Source organism: Chionomys nivalis, chromosome 10 (assembly GCF_950005125.1).
Source record: "Chionomys nivalis chromosome 10, mChiNiv1.1, whole genome shotgun sequence".
Classification (NCBI taxonomy): Eukaryota; Metazoa; Chordata; class Mammalia; order Rodentia; family Cricetidae; genus Chionomys; species Chionomys nivalis.
The window spans coordinates 52,360,010-52,385,336 of NC_080095.1; the positions used below are offsets into that span (position 1 = coordinate 52,360,010).

The 25,327-nt window shown below is 44.7% G+C and overlaps 1 protein-coding gene across 3 annotated transcripts in view; it reads right to left on the reverse strand.

Moving 5' to 3' along the window:
- The window catches only part of Daam1 (dishevelled associated activator of morphogenesis 1), a 159,578-nt gene extending 142,875 nt beyond the window's left edge, over positions 1 to 16,703 (reverse strand). For 2 of the 3 annotated variants that reach the window (XM_057782291.1, XM_057782288.1), the window contains exon 1: positions 16,468 to 16,691. The gene's annotated coding sequence lies outside the window, so the exon portion shown is untranslated. Of the gene's footprint in view, positions 1 to 16,467 lie in introns of all 3 variants that reach the window. The other variant, XM_057782290.1, reaches the window with a different exon arrangement.
- Positions 16,704 to 25,327: the final 8,624 nt, after the last annotated feature.

The window sequence follows — 25,327 nt, forward strand, 5'->3', positions numbered from 1 at the left end:
ATGAGCAGAAAACAGAACAGCACATCTTGCTAGCCTGGAAAAAGATCAACATCCAAAGTTCAAAGTACACTTTCTACTAAATGTGTATTGATTTTACACTATCACAGAGTCAAAACTTTGCACATCAAGTCATCACGAGGCTGGGATGGTCTCTCTTCCTTACTGGTTCCTTCCTTGAAGCGGTTTGATTTAAGCAAGTTTCTGCAGTTAACGGCTTACATTCCAGTAGTGCTAATCTTTATTACTACTTTTCTGAAAAATATTTATTGGAATAAGAGTAGAACGATGTCAGTATCTTATTTTATAGATGAAATAGCCAGACGCACAAAAACTTAGGCAACCTTACAGGCACTGGGAGAAGCGGGGATCACTCTGGGATCACTCTGGGTTCTGCGTCATCATGGAATGTAAAAGCTTTCCTCTCCTTCCTCCTTCCCTCCATCCCTCCTCCCCCTCAGGCTCTGTGTCTCCCCTGTGCTGGGCCTTGCAAGCATTCACATATTAGCACACTGGGAGTGTGCTACAAACTGAGATGCTGCCAAGTTAGATTAGTCTAAAAGGTGCTTGTCTTCTGAATTATTAGCCGCATTTTTATACAGTAAGAAACTTTTTTTAAGTTTATAAAGTTCTCCTTAAAGACCCTACCTTTAAATATTCATGATTACAGATGAAACACTAAACATATATACATACATGTGTGTGTGTGTGCGTGTGTGCATAATTTCAACTAGTCATGGGACAGCAAACATAATTTTCCTAAAATGAGTCCACAGTTTTCTAAGGCAGTGTCCTGCAGTCTCCTTTCCAGCACAATTCAGCCATCACTTACACTGCCATACCCATTTGTTTACATATTATCTGTGGCACTTTGGCACTGCAATGGTAGTTACCCAGCTGCCAAGGCCAACACAGGCTAAGAAGCCTAAAATATGCACTAGCTGCCCTTTACGGGAGCTTTCTGTTCTCTAGTCTAAGCTCTTCTCTACCTCAGCTCACAGTCATTTTCTTCCTAAATGAAGTTTAAATTGCATTGCCTCATCTTCCAGTTATTGCCATATAAAATGAGTCCATTAACATAAATGCACGATTTTAAAAGTATGTGTCATATCCCTGAGAACAAAGGACGTGTGTTCGCAGAACTTACAGATATACAAGAGCAAGCAATGCCACAGTTAATTTTAAAAAGCAACAATTTTATGACTGCATCATTCAAGACCCAGCTCCTTTGCAGAACTCAAATCTGAAGTCTTTTCTGCTAGAAGACTTTCTATTCCCTTATAAAGAAGCTAAAGTCTATTAATAAAAAAAAAATCATTTGGGCCAAACAAATACCTAACCAAATGGAAAAAATAGAAATACCTTCTACCTCCCCGTTACAGACTGTCTGGAAGATTCTTAACTGATCCATACACCATCTGCATAGAAACAGTCCACTGCCCTTTAAAGTAAGAAAGTAAGAACCTGGGGGAAGGAGGAGGGGCCTGGTGAGTTTGCTTTCCTCCTCCACGCACTCACTTCTCTAAATGTCTGTTTACACATGCACCTCTAAGTGATGCCCCACACTGCTCAGCAAGCAGCTTTCCCACTTCTACAGTGAACAGATGGCTCAAGACATCAATTATTTTCATTTTAACCAATTGACAAGAACTAGAGGTAACAGAAACAGACTGAACCACAAGTTCCAGACATGGAAATTCTGTAGAAGAGCTAATGAAGTTCTCACAAGTGGCAAAATAAAAAACCACATGAGGCTTAGACATGGATACACACACACCCTGCTTGTTTGACTCCAGAGTTGAATAAATATTTCAAAGAGAGAAAAACTTTAAACTGACTAAATGTTTGCCGATTTTTAAGAATTAATATGCATTATCTTAAGTATAACTTTAGATGTGATAATGGATGTTAGTTGTTTTTAAAGACTCATGTGAATGGTAGAGGTGGGTCAGTTGGAAACACCACCCTTGTTGCATGCAAGCATGTAGACCTGAGTTTGGATCCCCAATGTCCACATAAAAGCCAGGTGTGGCAACACACACTTGAAACCACATCACTGAGAAAGCAAAGGCAGATCTCTGGAGCTCACTGGTCAACCAGCCTAGCCAAATTGGTGAGTTCAGTGAATGACCTTGTGTCCCAAAAATCAGGTAAAGATTAAGATACCTGGCATTGGCTTCTGGCCTCCATATACATCAGCATGGCCACTGTGTGTATGTGGGGGAGAGGGGTTGTCTTGAACTCTTAGACATGTATTCTAAAATACAAAACTATTTACAGATGTTATAATTTGATATATAGAATTTCTGTTGAGCTGAGGTCTTGAGGGTAGAGATAGAAGATTAACCTTGAGTTGGTAGCTAAGCTGTGCCTACGTGGAAGACTGGCAAACCACCTATACTAACTTTTCTGTGTGGGCATGCGTGTGTGAAAAACTGCTTTAGTGTCTTTTATCTTCCTGCTCATCCCACTTGAAACAAGAGAAGCAATGGGAAGCGCAGCTCTGAAAGAGAAGCATCTGAGAAAGCAGAGAAGGTCTAGAAGTCAGTCATCCATGCTGGAGGCTTCTGAATTGTATGTTTCCACTTTTATAATATTAAAGAGTATAGTGCCATCATTTCTGCTAGCCAAAAACAGAACTTACTAAGTCCACAGGCCTCCTTTCCATAACTCCAGAGATGGAAGCTGTGAACATGAATAGCTGTCACTATCACAATGGTGCTAAATTTCATGGTCCAAAGAGATTCTCCATGATGGGCCTGACCTAATCACTGAGCCCTTTTTCTATCAATATTTTGGCTAGTTATTGCATTTTTAAGAAAAAAAAAAAGGAAGGAAGGAAGGGAAAGAAAGAAAGAAAGAAAGAAAGAAAGAAAGAAAGAAAGAAAGAAAGAAAGAAAAGAAAGGAAGGAAAAAAAGAAAGGAGTCGGAGAAGTTTGCCCCTGATGGCATGCATAGAAGAAAGCAAGCAACTTCCCAGTGAATTATCAAGGTGGGCCTGCATGCCATGGAACATAAGAGGACCAGAACTAGCCAGTGGTCCTTGGTTCTTTAACACAGGAAAATATACTGTGCCAATAACCAGTGAGCTTAGAAGAGGGTACTAAACCCCACCTGAAAACATCAGCCCTGCCTGACCTAGACACTCCTGATGAGTGCTGGGTTAAGCCACTAACCTTGCACTAAGTTATTAGGCAGCAGCAAAACCAACATGCCTCGAGGACATCTTGAAGCTGGGCAGCACCAATCTCTCAAGAGCTACCTCTGCGCATGGACCCTATTCCAGTGGCACGGAGTAACTCCCCAAACACCTTGTCATTTTTTAATGTGCAGTTGCTCAAAGGGTCATGAATTCAAATTTAAGAAACCTTGAGCTTCATGATCTCTGACAAATGAAATATATCTTATCGATAAACACAGCATTATGGGTTAGAGTTCCTACCTGAATGGTTTTTATAGTGGGAAATTTCCACGGAGGAAAACTCTTGCAGAATTCTCAGACAGAACAAATTTAAAGCAAATGTCACTAAAGTAAATACATCACCAACTTCATCATTGCAGTGGGTGAGAAACAGACAATGACTAGAAGATACAGACCAGGTCCACTACAGCAAAAATGTCTTCCTAGCAGTCTTTCATATTTCAGATGATCTATAAATGTTCAGAAGCTACCAGTTATTTGTCTCCATGGTATGTATCTGCTTAGAGGAATTAAGATACATTCAACAACTGCAACATTAAGTAGTACCCCTGAGCTCTCTGAGGTTCTCCCCACATGACTGCTTCTAGTTTGCCTTTTTTTATACATTTTTTAATTGATATTTATTGAGCTCTACATTTTTCTCTGCTCCCCTCCCTGCCTCTTCCCTTCTCCCCTCAATCTAGTTTGCCTTTTAAAGACCTTCACTGTAATAGACTTTGCATTCCCTGAAATGTCCTAGCTCGGTGGTTTTTGCTGTACTAATAAATCATGTAACTATTACTATTCTCAGACCATCTCATCATCCTCCAGAAGAAGCCTCATGCTCTTTTTAGCTGTCATTCTTCCTTCAAGTAACATGTCATGCTAACAAACCTCGAAATCTCCTTAGAAAATCCTGGCCATGCAAGTCTCAATCACCATTTGTGGAAGAACTGCAAGCATAAAAAACACTGAAAAACCTGATTTTAGATTAAAGACTAAAGTCTCCTATAAACATTTGTGGTGGGATCATCTTTTGTACACTGTGAAGGTGTGTCACTCTGACTGGGTTACTAAAGAACTGAATGGCCAATAGCTAGGCAGGGGAGGACAGGTGGGGTTCCCAGCAGAGAGAGGAAGTCAGAGGGGTGAATCTAGGCTCATAGGAGATGCCCAAAACAAGCATACAGCATAGAGAGGCTTTAAAAAAAAAGCCATGTGGCAGAACATAGACTTAAAAATATGTATTGATTAAGTTATAAGAGCTAGTTGGGGATAAGTCTAAGCTAAGGCCGAGCTTTCATAGCTAATAAGAAGTCTCTATGTCAGTTTTTGCAGGCTGGCAGTCCTATAAAAGAAGTCAGTCTACAAACATTGTCGTGGCCATTCCTTCGAAATGATGGAAATGTAGGCCAGACAGATGGTTCAGCAGGTAAGGGCACTGATAGTGTAAGAGAGGACCAACTCCTGCAAGCTGTACTATGACCTTCACACATGACACATAACCACACATACACACAAAATAAGTAAGTGAATGTGGAAATAAGTAAAAAGGAGAGCTGGAAAAGTTCCAAGCAGGCACAACATGAGACTTCTCAGAGTGGAGACAACCCTCCCGCTTAGGAAATGCGCTCCCTCCACACAAGGTCGTCGGTTTATTTTAGAAATCTTAGGTTTGAATAAGTAGAGCAAGACTTCTGTATTACAAAAATAAGATCATAAAAAGCCACAGCCAACACCAAAGACATGTTCTACATGAGAGAAGGATGTTTTCAGGTGTGGCTTCTACAGTTTATAATGGGGCCCATAAATTATTATACATATTATTCCTAAAAGTTAATTGTGTTCTTGTCTCTGCTAGGCTTGCTTAGGAATCTGAATCTGAAAATTATCTTTTTAAAAGTCACTTGAGGGCTAGGGAGATGGCTCAGTGGGTTAAATTGCTTGCCATCAAGCCTGACAGCCTGAATTTGATCCCTGGGAGCCACAATATGCAAGAACTAACTCCTAATGTGTACCATGGCACACACATGCATGTGCCCCCCATACACAGAGACACAATCAATCAATCAATGCTCCCCGACACACACACTTGGTTCTTAGCTCTTCCATGGAGATGTGGTGCTGGGAAGACACCAGCTCAGGAAGCAGAGCCAGATTGCCTTGCTCTGTGGAGCCAGAGTCAGCTAGGAAGCCCCCAGAGCCCGAGCAAGCTGCAAAATTACTTAGCGCCTTTCGAGATTACTTCTGAGCCTCTTCTAGAACAGAGGCGAGGAAGTACACTCGTGACTACTCTCCTGCCCAGTTTTATTTCTCCTGCTCCATGTTAGGCACTTGTGACCAGGTGGTTTCTGTTACCTTTTCCTATAACAATGGATTAAAGTGTACACAGAATCCTCCCCGGGAAACATCTTGGGGAAAAGATAACTTCCATGTACTTACAAGATTTTCAGTTACATCTGCCAAGATACCATAAAGCTCCAAGTTTAATAGAAGCAATGGGTCCAACATATCACACGATATGCACCACACCACCCACAAAAAGAACCTTCCTCACATATGCAAAATTCTAAATAAAAAAAATTCACAACATTCATACAAAACGAATGTGAAACTCTTAAAGTTAGACTTTTAACCAGACAGACAGACAGACAGCCTGGCACACAGCATGGCACACAGTAGACCCGCACTTCCCAAACCCAGGATCCTCCTATTTCTCATATTTTCATGTTAGGACTACCTGGGGTGAATGTGACTGTCCTGGAGTTGGGACCCTAGGTATCCTGAGTCAGTCTCCCAATGCACCTCTTTCTCAAATCAGCTGCAGGAAATTCTAATGCCTAGCTGAGGTAGAAAACTAAAAGAACGGACACAGTAGACTTTGAGGAGGGTACAGAAGATCTCAAAAATCCCACCTAGCCCTGACAAGGAGCTATGGTTGACTTGTTTTTGATTCTGTGTGTGGTCTGTGTGTATTATATACATACTTATTCATTGGGGTATGTACACCTGTGCATGCATAGGTAGGTGTGTGTGTGTGTGTGTAGGCAGAGGTCAAGGTCACTTGCCCTTCTACCTTGCTCTCCGCCTCATTATTTTAAGAGCAGGTCTCTCACTACATCTAGAGTGCACCTATCTCCATTTCCCCAGTTGTGACCACAGGTGACAACACTGTGTCTGCCGTGTTAGGTGGGTGTAGCTATTCAGACTCAGATCCCCAGGCTTGCCGGACATGCCCATCATCCACTGAGCCTTCTCCCTAAGCCCTGGCTTACTGTCTAACGGAGAGCCTGCCCCTCACACACTGTCTTCACCTTAGCTGCTCCACAGCGGATCTTGGGTCAGTTCATGAAAACCTGACAGCATTTTCACTTTGTGCTCTGAATGACAGGTTTAGGAGGTGCCACAGCCCAAGCTGGACAGTCTCATCTGAGGAAGAAAATGATAAAAAGAATATCGCTGTGTTAATTCTTTCCAGGGCTCCTCCTACCCTGTGAAGAGCTGCAGTGGCTAAAGGCTAAAGTCTTCTTTAAAGCACGTTGGCCTTTGACAATGATGACAGCACTGGCTTCTCCTTTCTCCAAAGCCTTATCTTCCTTACCCAGAGATAATGTAACTGACCTACAAACCCAGGCCATGGGCTTCAAAGCCATTTACTTATTGGCTCTGGTGGGCTTCCCCTAACACCACACCAGTGTCTCACAGGGTCCCCTGTTGTGCTTAAGGACATAGCCTTAAAATGTGGCTGGTTTCCCAGGCTGTGGTCATGGAAGAATGGAGAAATGACCCCAATGGGGCTAATCCGCTGACCTTTACTTGACTTTAACCAACTGCACAAATAAATAAAACCAGCAGGGGCAGTTCCATTCCCAAATGAAATCAATGTATCCCTAAACATGAAAGCCTGCTTCAAAGTTGAAAGCTCTCGGACCATCTAAAATCTGGCAACTCTTGCTCCACAAGGGCAAGTTTATCCTCTAGGAGGTACTTGACTGGCCATGTCCGAAGACATTTGGGGCTGTGCTGCAACAGTGAAGAAGGGGTGCTGAGGGCAAGTGCTGGGTACATGGGAGGTGTGCTGCTGAACAGGGCACAGAACAGACCTCCCCCGCAACCGCATTAGCCAGGCCAGTCTAAGGTGTGCTTAGGTTGAGACACAAGGGATCAGAGAAGAAGACAGGACCATTGCCAGAACACTACTAGATAAACCTCTGAAGAAACTCATCTCAGTGCCAGTGAGATGGCTCACAGCTAAGAGCTGTCTGCCACCAAGATGGCTTGCAGGTAAGTGCTACCTGCCACTAGACTGACGGCCTGCTTTCAGGCCCCAGGACTCACACGATGGAAGAAGAGGGCTGACTCTCAAAAACTGACCTCTGACCGCCATGTGTACACAATCACATGAGGAAGTTTGCATTTAAGTTCATTCTCTCCTCTCTCCCCCAGATCCCTCTCCAGTTAGCTTCAGCTGTCAACACGACAGCCCGGAGTTAGAGAGGGACTCTTAATTAGGGGATTAGAGTCTCGATTGGCTTGTGAGCATGTCTGTGGGGGCATTTTCTTGGTTGATAACTGATGTAGGCAACCCAGCCTACCAGCCCACCATGTGCAGCACCTCCTCTAGCCAGATGGTCTAGGTTTAATAGAAAACAGGCTGAGCACTAGCAGGAGAGGGCAAACCAGGAAGCAGCACTCCCCATGGTTTCTGCTCCAGTGCCTATCTTGAGTTCCTGCCTGACTTCCCTCAAAGACACACTATGGCATGGAATTAGAAGATGAAACAAACCCGTTCTTTCCCAAGTTGTTTTTGGTCATGATGGTTATCACGGCAACAGGTGACAAACCAAAACACACACACAATAAACAATGTAAAGACACTTTTAAAAGAGTTACACGTTTAACATCATCAAGGCCAAGGAAGTAAAGAGATATCACCGTATAGTAAATGGCCATGCATGAGACACGAGCGCGTGGTGAGATCTGTGATGATCAGAGAATAGATGCTCAAGCCCTTCCATGCTGAAGAGCTCTGCTGGGCTGGGAACACAGCCTCGTTGACAGAGTGCTTGTCTAGCATGCACAAAGCCTTGCGTTGATCCCCAGCACCGTGCCAAGCAGGAGAGGTAGCATACCTCAGTAATCCAGGATTTCTGAGGTAGAGAAAGGATGAAACTCAAAGCCATATTTGTCTACATAGGCATCTCAGGCCAGCTTGGGACACAGGAAGCAACCTCCTCAGAAGGCAGAAAAATACTTCTGGCTAAAACGTCCACAGGCAGCAGCACTGCTGGCCTTACTCTCGCTTAAAGAGAGTACCAATTTAAACAGAATGGACTATCACCCAAAGACACTGCCTAGTCTCATCCTTTATAGCCTAAGGAATTTCCTGTGGTTAAGAGCTTGGCATTCGCCCCAGAGGAGTGGGCTCTGTCCAGCATGGAACAGGATAGGATCTCAGGTCCATGTCCCAGGGCAAAAGGCAGGATGGGAAACTGAACAGGCAAGCCCAACAGATGTTATTAAACCAATATTACACAGTGCCATAGAAATTAGGTCATTACTGTTCTGCTGACACTCCACTCCTAACAGTGTATAATTTCCTCCCAGGAGGGTTCCATGTGAACATGCTGTTGTACAAATGAGGAAAAGGAGGCCCAAGAACTGTAAAGGATTCACTGGGATCACCCAAATCTGAATGCCACACCAGTTGGCATTTTTTTTTTTTTTACTGTGTGACAGCAAAGCACAAGGAAGGTAAAAAGATTCCATTCAAGGTATCAAACATTCATACTGAATTCCTGCCAAATATAAGCCATATATAGATGCTAAATTTAAACCCACTTCTAGTTATCTGTTTCCTTTGGCCCCTATAGGTGGATCCCTGAGTATGCACATTGCATACTCTCTGTTGGGAGCCCTGGTATGTCTGTCCCAGAGTGTGTGAATCTCCAGGAAGGCAGCATATCCCTGAGAATGTGCGTGCTGCTCTCTGTTAGAGGAATTCCTGGCCCAAGAACACAGTGTAAATAAAGGCAATCCAGAGGGAAACCGGTGATAAGATAAGTGAAATCCAGTAACTCCTGGTCCTCCCTCCACCTACTTCCCTCGTCTTGCTCTAGCAGAAAAACAACCTGGGCACCAGTGGGAGAGCTGCAATGTGAGCTGTGCTCCCAGAGGCCACTCAGCTCCCTGTTCTGGGCTGCACAGCCATGTGAAGGCAGCCCCATGTCCTTCAGAATAGGACAGTTGTGGCCCAGAAGGAAACTGGATGGATGGATGGATGGATGGATGGATGGATGGATGGATGGATGGATGGATACAGACATAGGTATATGACAGACAGACAGACAGACAGACAGACAGATAGCTTGGTTTTAATTTTCACTCAGCCCTTGACAGAAAGTGTCACAGGCAAAGCAGTTCCACAGACCTGGAGTTCTACGGTCACAAGTGTTACCTACTCACAGAATCTGAAGCCTTAACTGGGTCACAGAGTCTTTCTAGTTCAATCTAGTGTTTATTCTTCATTTCAAAAACAAAAAACCAGGGCTGTAGAGATGGCTCAGCAGTTAAGAACACTTGTTGCTCTTGCAGAGGACCCAGCACCCACATGACAGTTCCCTACCATCTGTAACTCCAGTTACAGGGGATCTGACGCCCTCTGAACTCCAGAGGCATCTATACATACATGGTGCACATCAACACATGCAGGCACACATAAACAAATTCACTGGTTCTTATTAAAAGTACAAAAGGATAAAAGCAGGCCTGTCCGTTTAATCCTCAAAGAACACGCTGCAGTCAGCCTCAGTCATTGGCTTCAATTTCAAGCATTATTTATTCTTCATCCTTCCTGACTTTTAGCTCACTTACCACTGAGTGCTAAGCAATGCAGGGAGCACTCTGGTACAAATAAGATTGCCACATACAAAACAGGATGGGGGAATAAAACAGAAGTTATTGTTCAATTTGGGGGAGGGGGCACCATCATCTAGAATCAAAAGCCACTAATATTGAATTAACTATAGCCATTAATCAATGTCTTTTTTTTTTTTGTCTTTTTTTTTTTTTTTTTAAGTTTAAATGCTGGCCTTGAACATGAACAGATCACTCTTTTATAGAATTCTCTATATCCTTCTTTCCCTGTGTCCAGGGATGGAACTCAGGGCTTCAGGCTTCTGGCAGGCACTTTACCCACTGAGCCACCTCACCGGTCCAGTCTTTTAAAAAATATTTCTCAACAACAGTTTGTAGTAAGTTCTCAGGATCCAGGAGGGCCCTTCCCATGGCAAAGCTGCAGTGTGTCTAACATTTCACTGCTTAGCTGTGTCAAGCTGCTTCAGCACGAGTATCTAAGTCTAGGCACACAGGGACAGCCTAGCTCACCTGGTAAATGCCGCTAAGCACAGCTCCTCTCTTGTACAGGTCTGCAGGAGCTTTACGGGACAGCAGGTGTGACGGGCAACTTCTACAGGCCCAGGAAATTCAGGGGGAAGGGAAAGCCTAGAAGCGGCACCAAAACATACTGTTAATACCTGTCGTTCCCTGGGAAAGGAAAAATACAGACTGCGGCCCTTGGCAAACTTTTAATGAGCCATCTCTAGTTCTGACCCAATTTGTGCAAGAGGACAACTAACATAATTCCTTGGCAAACCACTGGCAACCCTTGCCTCTAGCTTACAGGGTCTGTAGAAACTAAACGCTGTCAGTTCATTTTATAATATGACACTTCCTTTTGCCCCTGGCAGTGATGGTTGTGCTGTGAAGGGCTGTGATGTACTGTGTAGTCTTAGTCTCCTTTGTAGCCAAAAGTATGAACACACACACACAGACACACACACACACACACACCATGACTAGAGTTACAGGTGCACAGCTCAAAAATAAGGTGAATCTAACTATATTCTAGACCTGGCCTGACCTCTCTAACGACAAAAGCCTCGCGTACAGCTAGACTTTAATAAGAGCCCATTTTTAAAATATAAAAGATGGGCATCTGCTTCCCTCCAGCAAAGCGCAAAGCTAAGACCTGGGCAATCTATGTTTGGAAGTTTAAATTCCAAGCGTCCATCAGACAGGCGGTGTTGCCATCTGCACTGCAAGTATTTTCTTCTGAAGGGAAAGGGACAAACACCAACTTAATAGGTGACCCTAATTGCATGCCTGGCAGGAATACAAGTAACTTTCAATGCCAAACCTAGGGCAGTTTATAGAAGGAATGAGCTCAGGTTCTTGCTAAAGGTGAATGACATACTTAAGAAATACAGCAAGATGGATGGGGCGGGGGAGCTTCCCGAGTCTGGCAAAGGAGTATTATGTTTCAGTAGCCTAATGGCAAACAGGCTTCGTGCTTGCATTTTCTCTTCCTGGCAATCTCTGCATTACAGTGCAGCTTCCCCATTACTCCCCTAAATTGCCAAGTTTCTCCTGTAGTCAATTGTCTACATCAAATATCGTCAATGTTGCACAATACTGAGTTCGATGCCAAGAGAGAACGTCAGGAAGTCACACTAACTACACTGGAAGTGAAACACACTTCCCTAGTTTTCCACATTTAATTCACAATGGTAGCTGTGGTTTAAGAACTACAGCTGTTTACTTGGCTCTGAATTTGCTACATTATAATGAGTCTCCCTTTTGAGGCGGGGGAGCGGGAAAGGGTTATTTTAATGCCTAAGGATGTTAAATATCAGATTGCATGCTTAACTACTGCTCAAGTTTTTATTATTTTTTGTTAAAAGAGCTTTCAAAGTTTACCTTAAAAGGGAAGGAAACAGAGATATTAAAGTAGGCCTCTGTTGCCCTTTACTAGGTGAAAAGCCTGTTCCCAGATGAAGAACTCAAGCCAGTGAAAAATTATTCTCACAAATAGGGTCTAAAGCTGGACAATCTCCAAAAAATATTTAAATATCTTATATAAAAATATTTCCTTTTTTCAGATACTTTGTCTACATGAAATATACATGTTTTATGAAATATAGCAAAAAAAGGAAGCTCAAAAGCTTTGTCATTCAAATACTAAGTGTGGTATTGAATGTTGTAGCTCAGCTGACAAAGTGCCTCTCGGGCATGCAGAAAGGCCTTGTTCAGACCCGGCTGAACCAGGTATAAACCAACTGGAGAAGCACAGGCCTCTAGCAAAGCACTTAGGAGACAGGCAAGAGAATCAAAATCTCAAGCCTGCCCTCCCCTGTAGAAATTTAAGGACAGCCTGGGATACATGAGACCTTGTATCAAAAACTGGGGACATAGGTGAGGGGGTGGACACAGGAACCTTGTTGCTATGCTCTGAGGATTCAACAAACTCAATCCATTCTTAGACAACGAAAGCAAACTCCCTTGTTGATGCTCTGTTCTCTGCTCCTGAGACAGCGGGAAGGATCCCAGAAACAAAAAAGCAGACAATATCTTTCTCTGCCGTCTGCAAGGTGGAATATAGGTCACTGAGATCAGCTGCCATCTCATCTTCATCCGTCCTCCTTTCAATGGGGATGCTAATGAGCTGAGGACAGGGTCTCTGAGGCAATATACATAGAAGACAGTGCGCTCACTAGGTAACTTCAAAATCGATAGAGCCGTCTCATCTCAGCCTGCCTAGCCGCTCTGCCAACAGACTTGCTCACAAGTCTCAAACAGAAACGAAGGACAGCTGAAATGGTACCTGTGCAATCCTTTGAGCGCCTAAAAAAGGATGCTGTGAGTGTTTAACTTAGATACTAACTGGGAAGCTTTCTTGCATTGCCGAGTTAGCACCAGAATAAGTGACAGCCATTATCATCCTTGGCCAAAGGGGGACAGGGGGCAGGGACACTTTCATTTCAACTGAAGTGTCCTGTAGAGAAAATAAGTTTGGCAACCAAAATTGGCAAAGTTTTGTCTTGGTTTGTTTCCTGAATTATGAGAATAGAGACTTAAGACTTGGAAGCACAAAACTATAGGTTGCTAGGAAAGATTCCCACCCCAGCGACAAGCTCTGTAGACCATTTTCTGAATCAAACACCTGAAACTCTCAGTGGTACTGAGCTTTGTGGGAAAGACTTGTTCCCTCTGATGTTGCTATAACTTTGAAGTGTTTTCACAGAAGAACCTAAGAGTCTCAAGCTAAAGCTGTACTCTAAATATTTACAAAGTGAAACTGTTTCAGTCTTAACTGTGTTTTGTTTTTAAACACCTGTTTGTCCCGAGAACCATATTACCAACACTAAAGGCAGCTTTTTAAACAAAGTAGCTCAAACCATCCACAAGCACATTCTCAACACTCAGAACTATCTGCCAAGGACAGAGAGATGGGATTCACATTCCACTCAGGGATGTGACTGAAACACCATGCGCTCTATTCCCCTGCTCAAGATGGTGCACACTCCAGACCACAGGATTTGCCCCCTGCATCACAACACCTTTCCTGACACCAGACAGATGTCCTCTCCTCAGAAGGGCCTGGAACAGACCCTGCTTCTAGAACAACTCTGCCCCAGATGACAAAAGACTGCTGTCTCCCAGCAACTCCAGGAGCCGCTGGTGAACTGACAAAAGCTTCTAGCTATCTTTGCCTTCGGTTTTCTCCTCAGCTTCCCACCATACACCTTCTGGGAAAATTATCTGGGCCAAGGAGAGTACAACTAATAAAAGTATCTAGTTTAGAGTACTAAGAAATTATAGCAAGAAAAACAATAGCCTATGTAGGTGAATGTATTCCAAAAGCAATTATAAAATAACAAAATATATCATCTTTACACTCATGGAAAAGAACTGCAGCAAGATATGTTGACAAAAAACAGCAGGGGAATTATTACAACAAGTTATATAACTATCAGGAGACAGAATACAGACCCTGGATTTCTAATCCTCCTTAATATTCATTTAACAAGTGCTTATTCCACATTCTGGAAAGACGGAGGAAACAAAGGGCCTGCCTTCAAAAAGCTTAGCACAGAGAATCAAAGATGAATATGTTAATAAATGAAGGGCATTTTCCCATTATGATAATTCCTAGGACAAATATAAAAATACATACATATATACATAATAAATAAATGACCTCTGCTGGTGCCTTCTCACAGGGATGTAACCACCTACTTAAGACAAGGTGTTGAGTGTTAACCACGGGGCACAACAGCCCACACATTAACCCGCACATGAATGCCCTTGCATAGACACTCCTGTATACACCACCCCCCATTTCTGAGAGATAATTCACTTGTAATAAGGAGCAAGCAGGTGATGGGAAACAAACATCTTAGAATTTATTGCCTTCATCAAGAGTCGCAAACCACAAAATCTACACAACTAATTGTGACTATGTACATAAAAGTCCAGTGATTAAGATAATAGTAGTATAAAGTATATCATAAACTTAAAAATATTACTTTATTTAAAAATAGCTGCCTTGTCCGTTTTTAACAGTACCCCAAGGATCTTGGTTTTGGGGTCAGCAACACAAACAATGCTACAATGTCAGAGCCAGGTTTACACCTTGTGTTATTTGGAGGAGGGGTCATTTTCAGAATTGCAAGGCTTTAAACTTAGAATCAAAGTTAGGAATTCTTTGAACTCGCCTGTCCACACTAGCAATGAGAGGGCAGGTGCCCCCAGGGATAATAGGTTAACCCATGACAGGGTAGCACACAGAGAGCTGGCACAGGACTTAGGGCTCCTAGCTTCAGCATCCAGAGCTTCACTTTTAAAGACCTTCAGCAGCTGGCGTTTAGATTTTATGAAAATTATTGTGACAACTGTGTTCCCACACTTCAACTTCAGTTATTAATTGTCCTGTCATTTTCAGGTAACGGCACCTCAGGCTAGTTCCTGACCAGCAGGCCTGGACAGAGTGACCTGGTTAGGAAAACCACCTCCAACACTATTAACTATGATAATGGTGGAAAGAAAGATACAGTTCGCTTGATGGAGGAAAGACATCTTCCAAATTTAGTTTGCCCTAAGACAAAAGCCCCAGACAATTCCTTTTGAGATGGTGTATCGGCACGAGGGAGGAAGAGTCCAAGAACGGTGTCCAAGCTGTGTAGGAGAGAATAGGTGGTGTCCCAGAGATGCCAGAGGGTGAGGAAGAGGGAGCAGCTGGGCCTAGGGCAAACATTTGACCACACCCCCGGCCACGCCCTCCCAGCTGCCCGCAGAGCCACAACGAATTGAAACACCAGTGTGAGCTGTTAAGATTCCGAAGGCAGAAGTCGCCATGGCAACCGGATTCGTCTTGCAGGCAAACTATGCTTCAATTCACTACGTCCGGCTCGAATCTCAAGAAACTACCAATTCAAAGGAGGCAAAACGGTCACGGGTAGCATTTGCTATGGATGCTCTATGGAGGTTGAAGGTGGGAGACAGGGACTGGAGAGCAAAAAAAAATCTATTCCTGAGCACAGTAAAACATGTTATGGGGAGGGGACACAACGCCCCAAACCTTGCCAGTAAGCAACGTGCAAAAGACCTTAGAAGGGTTTGATGAATGTGTGAGTAAACGAACGAATGAAGCTGACGGAGAAAAGGAAGAGAAAATCCAGAGGACTTTAGAGTTGTCGGACCGGGCCTCGCCTCGCTCTAGTCTCCAGTCAGGAGACAAGCCGATCACAAACAGCTGGTTTAGGGCACAGTTGGATAAACCCGATTATCCAGCCTCCTGCCCCCACAGGGAACCTTATCATTAGGTTATCTGCCACCCCGTCACCCCCAGGGTTCTAAGGAGGGCGTTTAAGCCCCCGCCCAGGTGTCCTTTGCAGGGCTCGATTCGGCAGAGCCAAGACTGAGATGCGCCCTCCAAAGCAGGACGCGGGGAACCCGGTCGGATCCCCGGGAGGCGTATCTCCCCGCGCCGCAGCCAGCCGCCGGCTCGCGGCCTCCGCAACGCCAGGCTTCCCTCTTCTCTGAGCACACAGTAAGCACGGACACTGCCTGGATTACAGTCACTGCCTCCGTTTTAAAGAGTACGGCTTGACAGGAAGGTGCCAGGGATGGTGGGGGACCCGCGGCCACCGCAGTGCCCACGATCTTACAGAGCCAGCGGCCCAGGAACGCCACCCGCTGCCGCAGCTCCTGCAGCCCTGGTCCCGGGGAAAGCTCGGCCGGGAGGAGAGCTATACCCAGCCGGTTCCACTGCCACAGAGCGCAGAGGAAAGAAAGGAGGGAGGGACCCCATCCTCGGGGACGCCTTCCTTCAGGCTCGCCTCGCTCCGTGCGGCGCTGCAGCCATTTTCCAAAGCCTAGTTTGGCAGCCCGTAGCAGTCTCGGTCCCGTTCCCACCCAAATCCAACCTGAAGGACGAGTTTAATATTTACCTACTGGCCCGGGAGCTCCGGGAAGCAGCCTGAGGGAGCGCCGCCAACAGCGCGAGGAACCAGCACGCCCACCCCGCGCCACGGTGCGTAGCCGCTAATGAATGAGTAGGGCGGGCGAGCCGAAGCGTCCCCTCACCTGAGCAGCTGCTGCATGCTGAAAAGGCCGCTCTGCGTTCCCGGTACAATGGGATCCGGTTAAACAGTTCTCTTCACAGCCGCTCGTAGGTTACCAACTCGCAGGTGACATCACCCACGCCTCGTCTGATAGGATACAATGTGGCATCCACTGCGCATGGACGCCCTGACTGGACCCTTAGGATTCAGGGAGTTGTAGTCTCCATCCTGCAGACAGAGGCGAAATAGCCTTGTCATCCTCGCCATAGAGAACTACAGTTCCCAAGGTGCCTCTCTTACCCACTGTGCCCGCCCCTCCCCGCCCCTCCAGACCCGCCCCCTCCCCGCCCCTCCAGTCGAGCAGTACCCGCGGTGGTCGTTCAGAAGCCTAGCAGCGAACTGCTTGGCCGAGAGGGAGGGGCACCCAGCGGCCGTGCCCTTTGACTTGACCTCTGTTCTGCGGACTAGCGGGTAGGCTGCAGGACCAAGGGACGTCCTGAGCTCGCGCACACCTACTGGGCACTTCTGGTCGACTGGGCTCTCCTGCCCCCAGCTAGGAAGGGTCCATAAAAGCCTTTCTCTGCCTTCACTACTCAAAGCCACTAATTCACAGGACTCCGGGGGTTCTGGGTTGAATACCGAGCGGGTTTTCCCCCATCCCCAGGGATCAAGCAAAGCCAGCCGTGGAAGGGAGGAATCCCCTTGCAGCACACTCGCTTCAATTCACCTTCCTTCTCTCTTACCTTCTCCCCCTTTTTAAACCGAGACCGAGTAGCCAAGAAGAAAGCCGGGAACAGCGTAGTCGGCTGATCTGACAGAAAAACTGGCGGCTGTCACTAATGGAAGTGCAGTGCAATTAATAGAAGACAGAGACAGTCACCACAACCCAGCGTCCGCGAGCCTGCTGCTGTGGAGATAGTACTATCGCACAGCCATGCTTTTGTTCATCCCTGAAGGGACTTCCCGCTTTAGTGGCTCTCAACTCTTCCGAAGACAGCATGCATGTCTAAAAATTTTAGTTAATTATGCATTCACAAAATTGAAAATCCGCAACCCTCCCGCCACCGTCGCTCCCCACACGTTTTCTTCTAAAAATACAAAAATGTTAAAGACCTTAAAGCAAACAGTGTCCTATAAGGGTTGCCCCCGATCTTCAGACACTAAATGCATATTCAAATGGCATGGAATTCTGACCCTTCTGGCAGATTTTGGTTTTAATACATAAAAGTTTTCATGGTCGTTATCAAGTTCAATGAATACCAAACATGAAAATTTAACGGGGCGGGGGAGGGGACAAATATCTGGGTGTCTTTTTACATAAAAAAAAATGCATTTATTCAACTTTCAGTGGTACTGCTGTGATCAACTCACATGCCCACTTCACTAACAAAGTTAAGATTTCACATCTCAGGAAATGAAGACTGACAATTAAAATTTCCAACAACTCTTCACTTAATTGCTGGTAGACTATCACCACTCATCTCCCCTTTTCATCTCGAAACAATAAGGTTCAAGTGAAATACATTCTTGGAGCTGGATGAGGCCGTGGAGGAGAGGGGAAGTGTTCTTGAAAGAGGAGGATTACTGCTGAATTCCCATTTCCTTTTGACAAGCCTGTTCCGTACACACCAGACTATTTTCCTCCACCGAAGCAGGATAACGCTGTTGCTCTTCTGATCTACTTGGTCTATCTCAAATATTATCTTAAATGGAACCCAGGCAACACAAATGTTCCCTTAGCCATCAGACCAAGGGAGCAAGCAGTGATGCTCTAGCTAATGGGTAGACTTAATGTATTGCACAGTTCGCTGTGGGAAGATATTCAGAAAGAAACCCGACCTGGGATGATTCTAAAGGCTCCTCCAGTCTTATAAATGTGGAAAGCTTTTAGGTGGAAACATAGGCAGTGAGCTTGAAATTTACTGAGTCAATAAATTGAATGTGGAGCCTTTCTATCAGGCAAGGTTTACCCTTGTAGATGAAAGCATGCTGTTAAAAGATGCTCAGAGAAAAAAAATTCTAGAAGAAATTGCCTTTCAGCAAGCTCTCTTGGCTCTCAGCAATAAAGAAAAGGAATAGACTCTTACCCAAAGCAAAAGGATCCATTCTCTGTAACAGAATGCTACAGGGTGTGGCGTGTGGCATAGCTGATCTCCACATATATAAGGAGAGTCTGCACAAAAGACAAAACAAGGAAGTGTGTGTGTGTGTGCACGAGCGCACGCGCGTGTATGTGTGTGTGAGAGAGAGATTTCTATCAATCAACTCTAAATATAGATAACAGAGAGACAGCATGGTGTTTGAAAATGGTTTTCTGTGAGAGGTGAGGATTTAAACTGATCTCTGCACACTGTTGCATTGGTAACCAAGGGAAACAAGATAGCTCTTTAGCATCAGAAATGCCATCTGTAGACCTGAAATCAGTGGAAGCTTAAACATTTCCATGATGGCATAGAGGATCTCATATTCACACACACACACACGCGCACACACACACACACACACGTGCACACACACTCGTTGTATATGTCTATATTGAATTCTTTCTGTGAGACTCAGTCTCAAAAACAATGAAAAGCCCTCATTCTTTCTAGCTTAATCTATACTCCAAGTCAAAAAGATTTCTTTACTTCCTCCCTATCATTTTTAAACAACTGATCCTCTCCTAGAATTATCGTACAAAGACTCCACATCCCCCAACAAACACGGCTATTAATTAGGAACACTTGGAGCCATCGAGAATAGACTTGACTCTATGAAGAGGGTGAGAGACAAAGGCATCATGGAGCATGTTGCTGATGTTTCAAAGTAACATCTCCAGTCTCTGGTTACAAGGTTTTACTTCAGGGAGGGAATAAGACACCAACAGAGAATGGGAACGTTTATCACCTTACATGTGTTGCCATGTAACAGCTTGGTATTTCACAGCAGTTCCGGCTTTATGCTGAGCCTGGGTTTGGGATTGGGCCATTTTACTGTTTTCAGCCCTGCAACTTTGCTTACCTGAATAACTTATTCTCCCTGAGCCCCGGTTTCCTCACTTGTACAATAGAATTAGTAAGAATGTTTTGGGGTACAAGATGAGGCATGTAGGAACACTCTTCTGAGGGGGAAGCAGAGTTGGGTGTTAAAGATGTTTTAAAATCCACTTGAGCATGAGGGTTAAGAGAAAGGCAGGCTCTCGGAAGAAAGTAGGACACACCTGAAAGCAGGGGCCCGGGTTTCATGAAGAGCAGCAGAAACTAAGGCTTACTCAGATGTGAGTGCAACATCCTCAATAGAGTTGCCACAGGCTATTGGCTGCCGTCCACAAAGTGATAAGGGCCTATTGCCGAAGACACAACACTTACGCGTCTCATTGAACACAGAGAAGTCAAGCTGCTGTCTAAGGAGAATCTTCACATCAACTGATTAATGTTCACAGATCTGGAGGGTGCTCTGCATGCTACCGGGGGGGGGGGGAAATGCAAGCACCAACCCACCTACAAACCCCTCTGTCTCTGGTGATGACCTGCCCACAGGCTGTGCTGCTGCAATGACGGCATAAACATCGTCAGAGTGACCGACCACTGTCTGAGTGGATTTAAGTCCCACGCCGTGAGATGAAACCCATGCCTGAAACTGCTCAGGTGGCCATGAGCCTGAAACTAGATAGGCCAGAGTCCAAAGGAAAACCAAACTGTTATTCCGCTAATGGCACATAGCAATAAAATGACTCCTAATGACTAATGTTATTCTGTTAAAGGAACAAAGCAATAAAATGAGTCCTATACCTACAGATCAGTGTCTCACCCAGCCATTATCCTCCTCCTACAGTTGATAGAAAATAATGCAAAGACCCACAACTGGACAAGAGAGTGAGAGACCTTGGAACACTCAGTCCGGAATGGGCTGTCCTCTCTGAAACCCCTCCCCTCAGGGCCGGGAAACTCTGTGAAGGAGGAAGCAGAAAGATTGTAAGAGCCAGAGGGGATGGGTGACACCAAGGAAACAGTGTCTTCCAGACACAAGAGGAAGAAGACAACGTGGACTCTCGGGGACTGTGGCAGCACGGAGAGGCCCGGCACAGGTCCAAGCCAAGCCAAGCTCCAGGACTGAGACGGAGAAGTGGACGTGACCTCCCAACTCTAACCAAGAAACTTTCTGTATTTGACACCAGCTTGCAAGGGAAAATTGGTTTTCTCCCATAGGGTCTCACTGGGGACACAAACCGCATTTAAGGGCAGACCCCTTGCCTGACAGTTGATGGCCAGGACCAAACAAATTCAATAGTATTTTGTATACTTTTCGTCTCATATTGCTTTGTTTGGGCACTTTGACCTTACTGGTCTTTTGCTTATGTATTATGGTTTCCAAATTTGTGTTTTTATGGTGTGTGTGTGTGTGTGTGTGTGCGCGCGCGCACGCTTCTCTACATGTATATATATTTTATCTATTTCTCATGGGTTTTTCTTTGTTATTTTTTGTTTGGTTGTTTGATCGTTTTCTAAAGATAGACTTCATGGAGTTGAAAGATATGGGAGGAGATGAAGGAAGGGAAACTGACAGAAATATATTGTATGAAATAAATTATTTTCTATAAAAAAAGAGGGGTGCTAAAAAAACACTTCTGAAACTGAGAACTGTAAGAACTTAGTTCTTACAGTCAACTGCAGTTTTCTATGCTGAACCTAATGTTGAACTCGTTTGAGTCAGTTCTTATTCATGACAACACATGATTGGGAATTATATTATATGTACACCCTACCTTACCCTCAGCCACAAGTAGGCAAAGAGAACTTGGAAGGAAAAAAGAGAGCGAGAACTCAGCAGTGGAATGGCACTGATCCTTGGCCCATTCTTAGAGGGACTTCTTCGTCCAGGGGGCCCAGATGCCCTCGGTCTCAGGTGGAGCCTTCCCCAGGCTTCCCAGCTGGAGAGGCACTTCTGAGACAGGAGGCAGAAGGAAGGGAGAGCTTCACCCTCTCTCCTCATCCCCGGAGAAGCTCTGGATGACATTTCCGTAGGAAGTCATGGTGTTTCCCTTGTTAAAGTTCCAGCTTCGTCTAGGCCACCCTGGCCTGGACTAACAATAGTTTTCTCCTTCTGTTCCTCCAGTCTAGGAATGAGGATGGTCTCCTGCTGATGATCTCTTGGCTCCATTTTAGCCGTCTGAGGTCTTTTGTTACAGTTCACTGTTCCATAATTGCTCTAGTTTTTGGAAGGACAATTGTTCTAATAAAACGCTAATGTTCTCACGTCTTAGCTGAAGTTCCTCTGGAAACAGACAACAGAAACTTTCTATGGGTAGCTTATGTAAGAAGAACTTATATAGCGATGTTTATCCAAAGGAACAGGAACTAGCTCCTTCTTGGGCCTATGCAATGGGGGTTTCCAGACCGTCCCCAGTAGCCTCATCTCCGTGCCTTTTCGTCCCACGTGTAGGATTCCTGAGTGGGGCTGGTTGCCCAGTCTCAGGGCAGTTATCCCTAGCTTACTACCCACAGCCATGGCCTTCAAGATGTGGATCCTTGGAGCAACAATGTTGTCATCATCTCTGAGCTTATGAGGTATAGAAATGCCACCGCCAGCCACCACTGCCCTTCACAAGCACTCCACCTGCTTCTGACGGCCATGATTTTACTTTCACACCTCGCCTATGGCGAGGAGATGGTGTGAGTCCGATGTGACAACTCAGGGCCTGTCTCTGTGTGTCTGGGAGCCTTCCCAGAAGGCCAGCAGCACGGTAAACCTCGTGATAACTTCAAGTGACATTGTGTAATAAAGCTGGTAAACCTGTCAGGCTCTTTATGGTAAAGTGTGCTTCCTCTCGAGGGAAGAGGACTTCGTAATGTTCTGAGCCAAAAACTCAATTTAGCCTCCTGAAAGGTATTTGGAAAATATTCATCTCACTGAGAATGGAGAACTAGAAAGGCTGAAGGACAGAACAAGGGGAATGTAATCATATGGAAAGGCAGGACCAGTTGTAGCGATACCGTCAGGCATAGTAAGAGGGAGGAGAAAATAGCTTAGGCAGCCAAAGCCCCGTGATCAGTCTCTGAATGGTCCCAGGACATTTGGGGAGACACCTGCCCCCCCCCTACGCCCTTCATATATCTCAGCTTCTCCCTTTGGCCAGCTGCTTCTTAACTGGCTGACCCATCTATAAAACCAATACTGCTTAAGTTTTTGGCACCTGACCTTGTATGACTACTTTAAATTAATTAAAATTGACTAAAGGGACTAGAGAGACTGCTCAGTGGTTACAAGTGCTGATTGCTTTTCCAGAGGACCCAGGTTCAATTCCTAGCACGCACATAGAAGACCCTTTGAAACGCCAGTCCCAGGAGATCTGATGCCATCTTGTGGCCACTGCAGGCATTGCATGCCTGTGGTGCACAGATATACATGCAGGCAAAACACACATATATAAATAAATGTTAAGATTGTTCCTTGAAGCCGGGCAGTGGTGGCACAAGCCTTTAATTTCAGCACTTGAGAGGCAGAGGCAGGCGGATCTCTGTTAGTTCGAGGCCAGTCTGATCTACAAGAGCTAGTTCCAGGACAGGCTTCAAAGCTACAGAGAAACCCTGTCTCGAAAAATCAAAAACCAAACCAAACCAACCAACCAAACAAAAACTGTTCCTCAGCTAAATAAAAAATAAATAAATAAATAAATAAATAAATAAATAAATAAATAAATAAATAAATAAATAAATAATCATGCTTTCATGTTCTCAGTCACCACATGAGGCCAGTGGCTACTATACTGGACCTAACATGTTTTCTCATTGTTTCTAAAGTGGATAGCACTGCTTTACAGCCCTCTATCCACAAATTTTTAATCTTATCACACTAAAATTCACCTTTCCCTTGCTCTTTCTGGATAGACAGAAGGGAATGGAGAGGGGAGGAAAATAAAAAATCCAGCTTATCTCCCCCCCATCCTTTGGTTTTTCGAGACAGGGTTTCTCTGTAGCTTTGGAGCCTGTCCTGGAACTCACTCTGTAGACTAGGCTCCAGGTTGGCCTTGAACTCACAGAGATCTGCCTGCCTCTGTCTCCCAAGGACTGGGATTAAAGGCATGCACCATTACTGCCCAGCCAGTTTATCATTTTAAGATATACCATGTGTGAATCACTAGCCAGTAAATCACTAAAAAGACACAGAACTCCAAAGGAAAATGGCCAGTGATTTTGTGCAGGAAACACACACACATACATGCCACACACACATGCCTGTATGCTATACATATTCAGAGGTACTCAAGCTTATGAGGAATTATAAAGACCCGAATTGGAGAAGACGCAAGGCAAACTGACATCATAAAGGAGCAGCTTAGATATGCCCCATAAAGCTTCATTTGAAAACAATGGGCCGTCTTACAAGACGTAGTAACCAAGCCCTGCTATCCAGAAATGAAAATTGAAAATTAACAAGTGATCTTCATACGAAAACTGTGGTTCAACTTTCTAAAGTGATATTGAATGAAGGCTATATATTAATATGATTGGATTTAAATAAAACGATAAAAAGAAGTAAAGCTATCTTCAGAGAGTGCATAGTGCAGGGAGCATGAAGGAGGACTCTGGGATGCTGAAACTTTTCAAGCTTGTCATTTGAGGGCTGTTTGTGTCTTGTAAAAATTCCTTACGCTGTACACTTACGGCTTATCCACATTTATGTATGTACCTTATATGAAAATAAAACACTGCACAAAGTAAAACTAAGCCAGATTACTCTAAGACTGTTCCCTCAGGAAATTACTTTGTGGAAAAGATAGCTATAGGGGCATGCCTGTAACCCCAGGCCTTGAAAGACTCAACCAGAATCCCAGGTTCAAAGCCTGTCTGAGATACAGCAAGACCTTGTCAAGGAGAGGGAGGAGGAGGTAGTAGGAGAAGAATGAGAGGGGCACAAGGGGAACAAAGAGGGACAAGAGCAAGAAGAACAGAAAAACAAGAAAATTACTTCATGTGCAGAGTCCAAGAGAACCTGTAAGTCTTGCCACCAGGAAAATAAAGTCCCCCAAATTCCAGACAGTGTGAGAGATTGTCTCAGGGAAATCTACAGGACTGCCATGTATAGGAATGATTTTTCAAGACTCTTGATCCTCACTTTCATACTCTTTGCTGTAGAACTTCAGACACTCGGGACTTGAGTGACTTTGGCCTTATGGGACCTCAGCCAGGGGAGGTAGCCAAGTAGGCAAATAGCATCCTTGTATTTATTGTACCTAAGCCTTCCAAAAGCCAGCACCTGTGGCGTTCTGTGACCTCCACAGGACTTGCCCTTACAGCAGCTGAGACTTACTCAGATGCCTCTGGCCTTCCTGGCCCAGATGCCCTTGGTTCTGAGTCCCTCGGAACTCACCCTCTTCAATCACCCCTGTCACCATAATTTTGTACACAGTTCCCAAGTTTCTGCAGAAGATGATCTCGGTTCTTGTCCCTGGAGATAACAATGGTGTTTTAGAAAATGCTTGAAATAAAGATTGCCCATTACATATTTCCTGTGTACAAAAAATATTTTATGTATTATGAGATCCATGTTCATCGGGTTTTCCTAATTTTGATAGTTAATTGTGTTCTTTGCAGAGAATTTAGAAAGCACTGCTATTTAAGCTTTAAGCCTCCAAATCAGGAAGAAATATGTCCTCTCCCCTCCGTTCCTGTCATGGAATTTAACATTATTAGTTCTTGATCCTACATGGCATCTTAGTATGTGAAGGTCATCTCTTATAAACTATTTCTAACTCTCAGACATT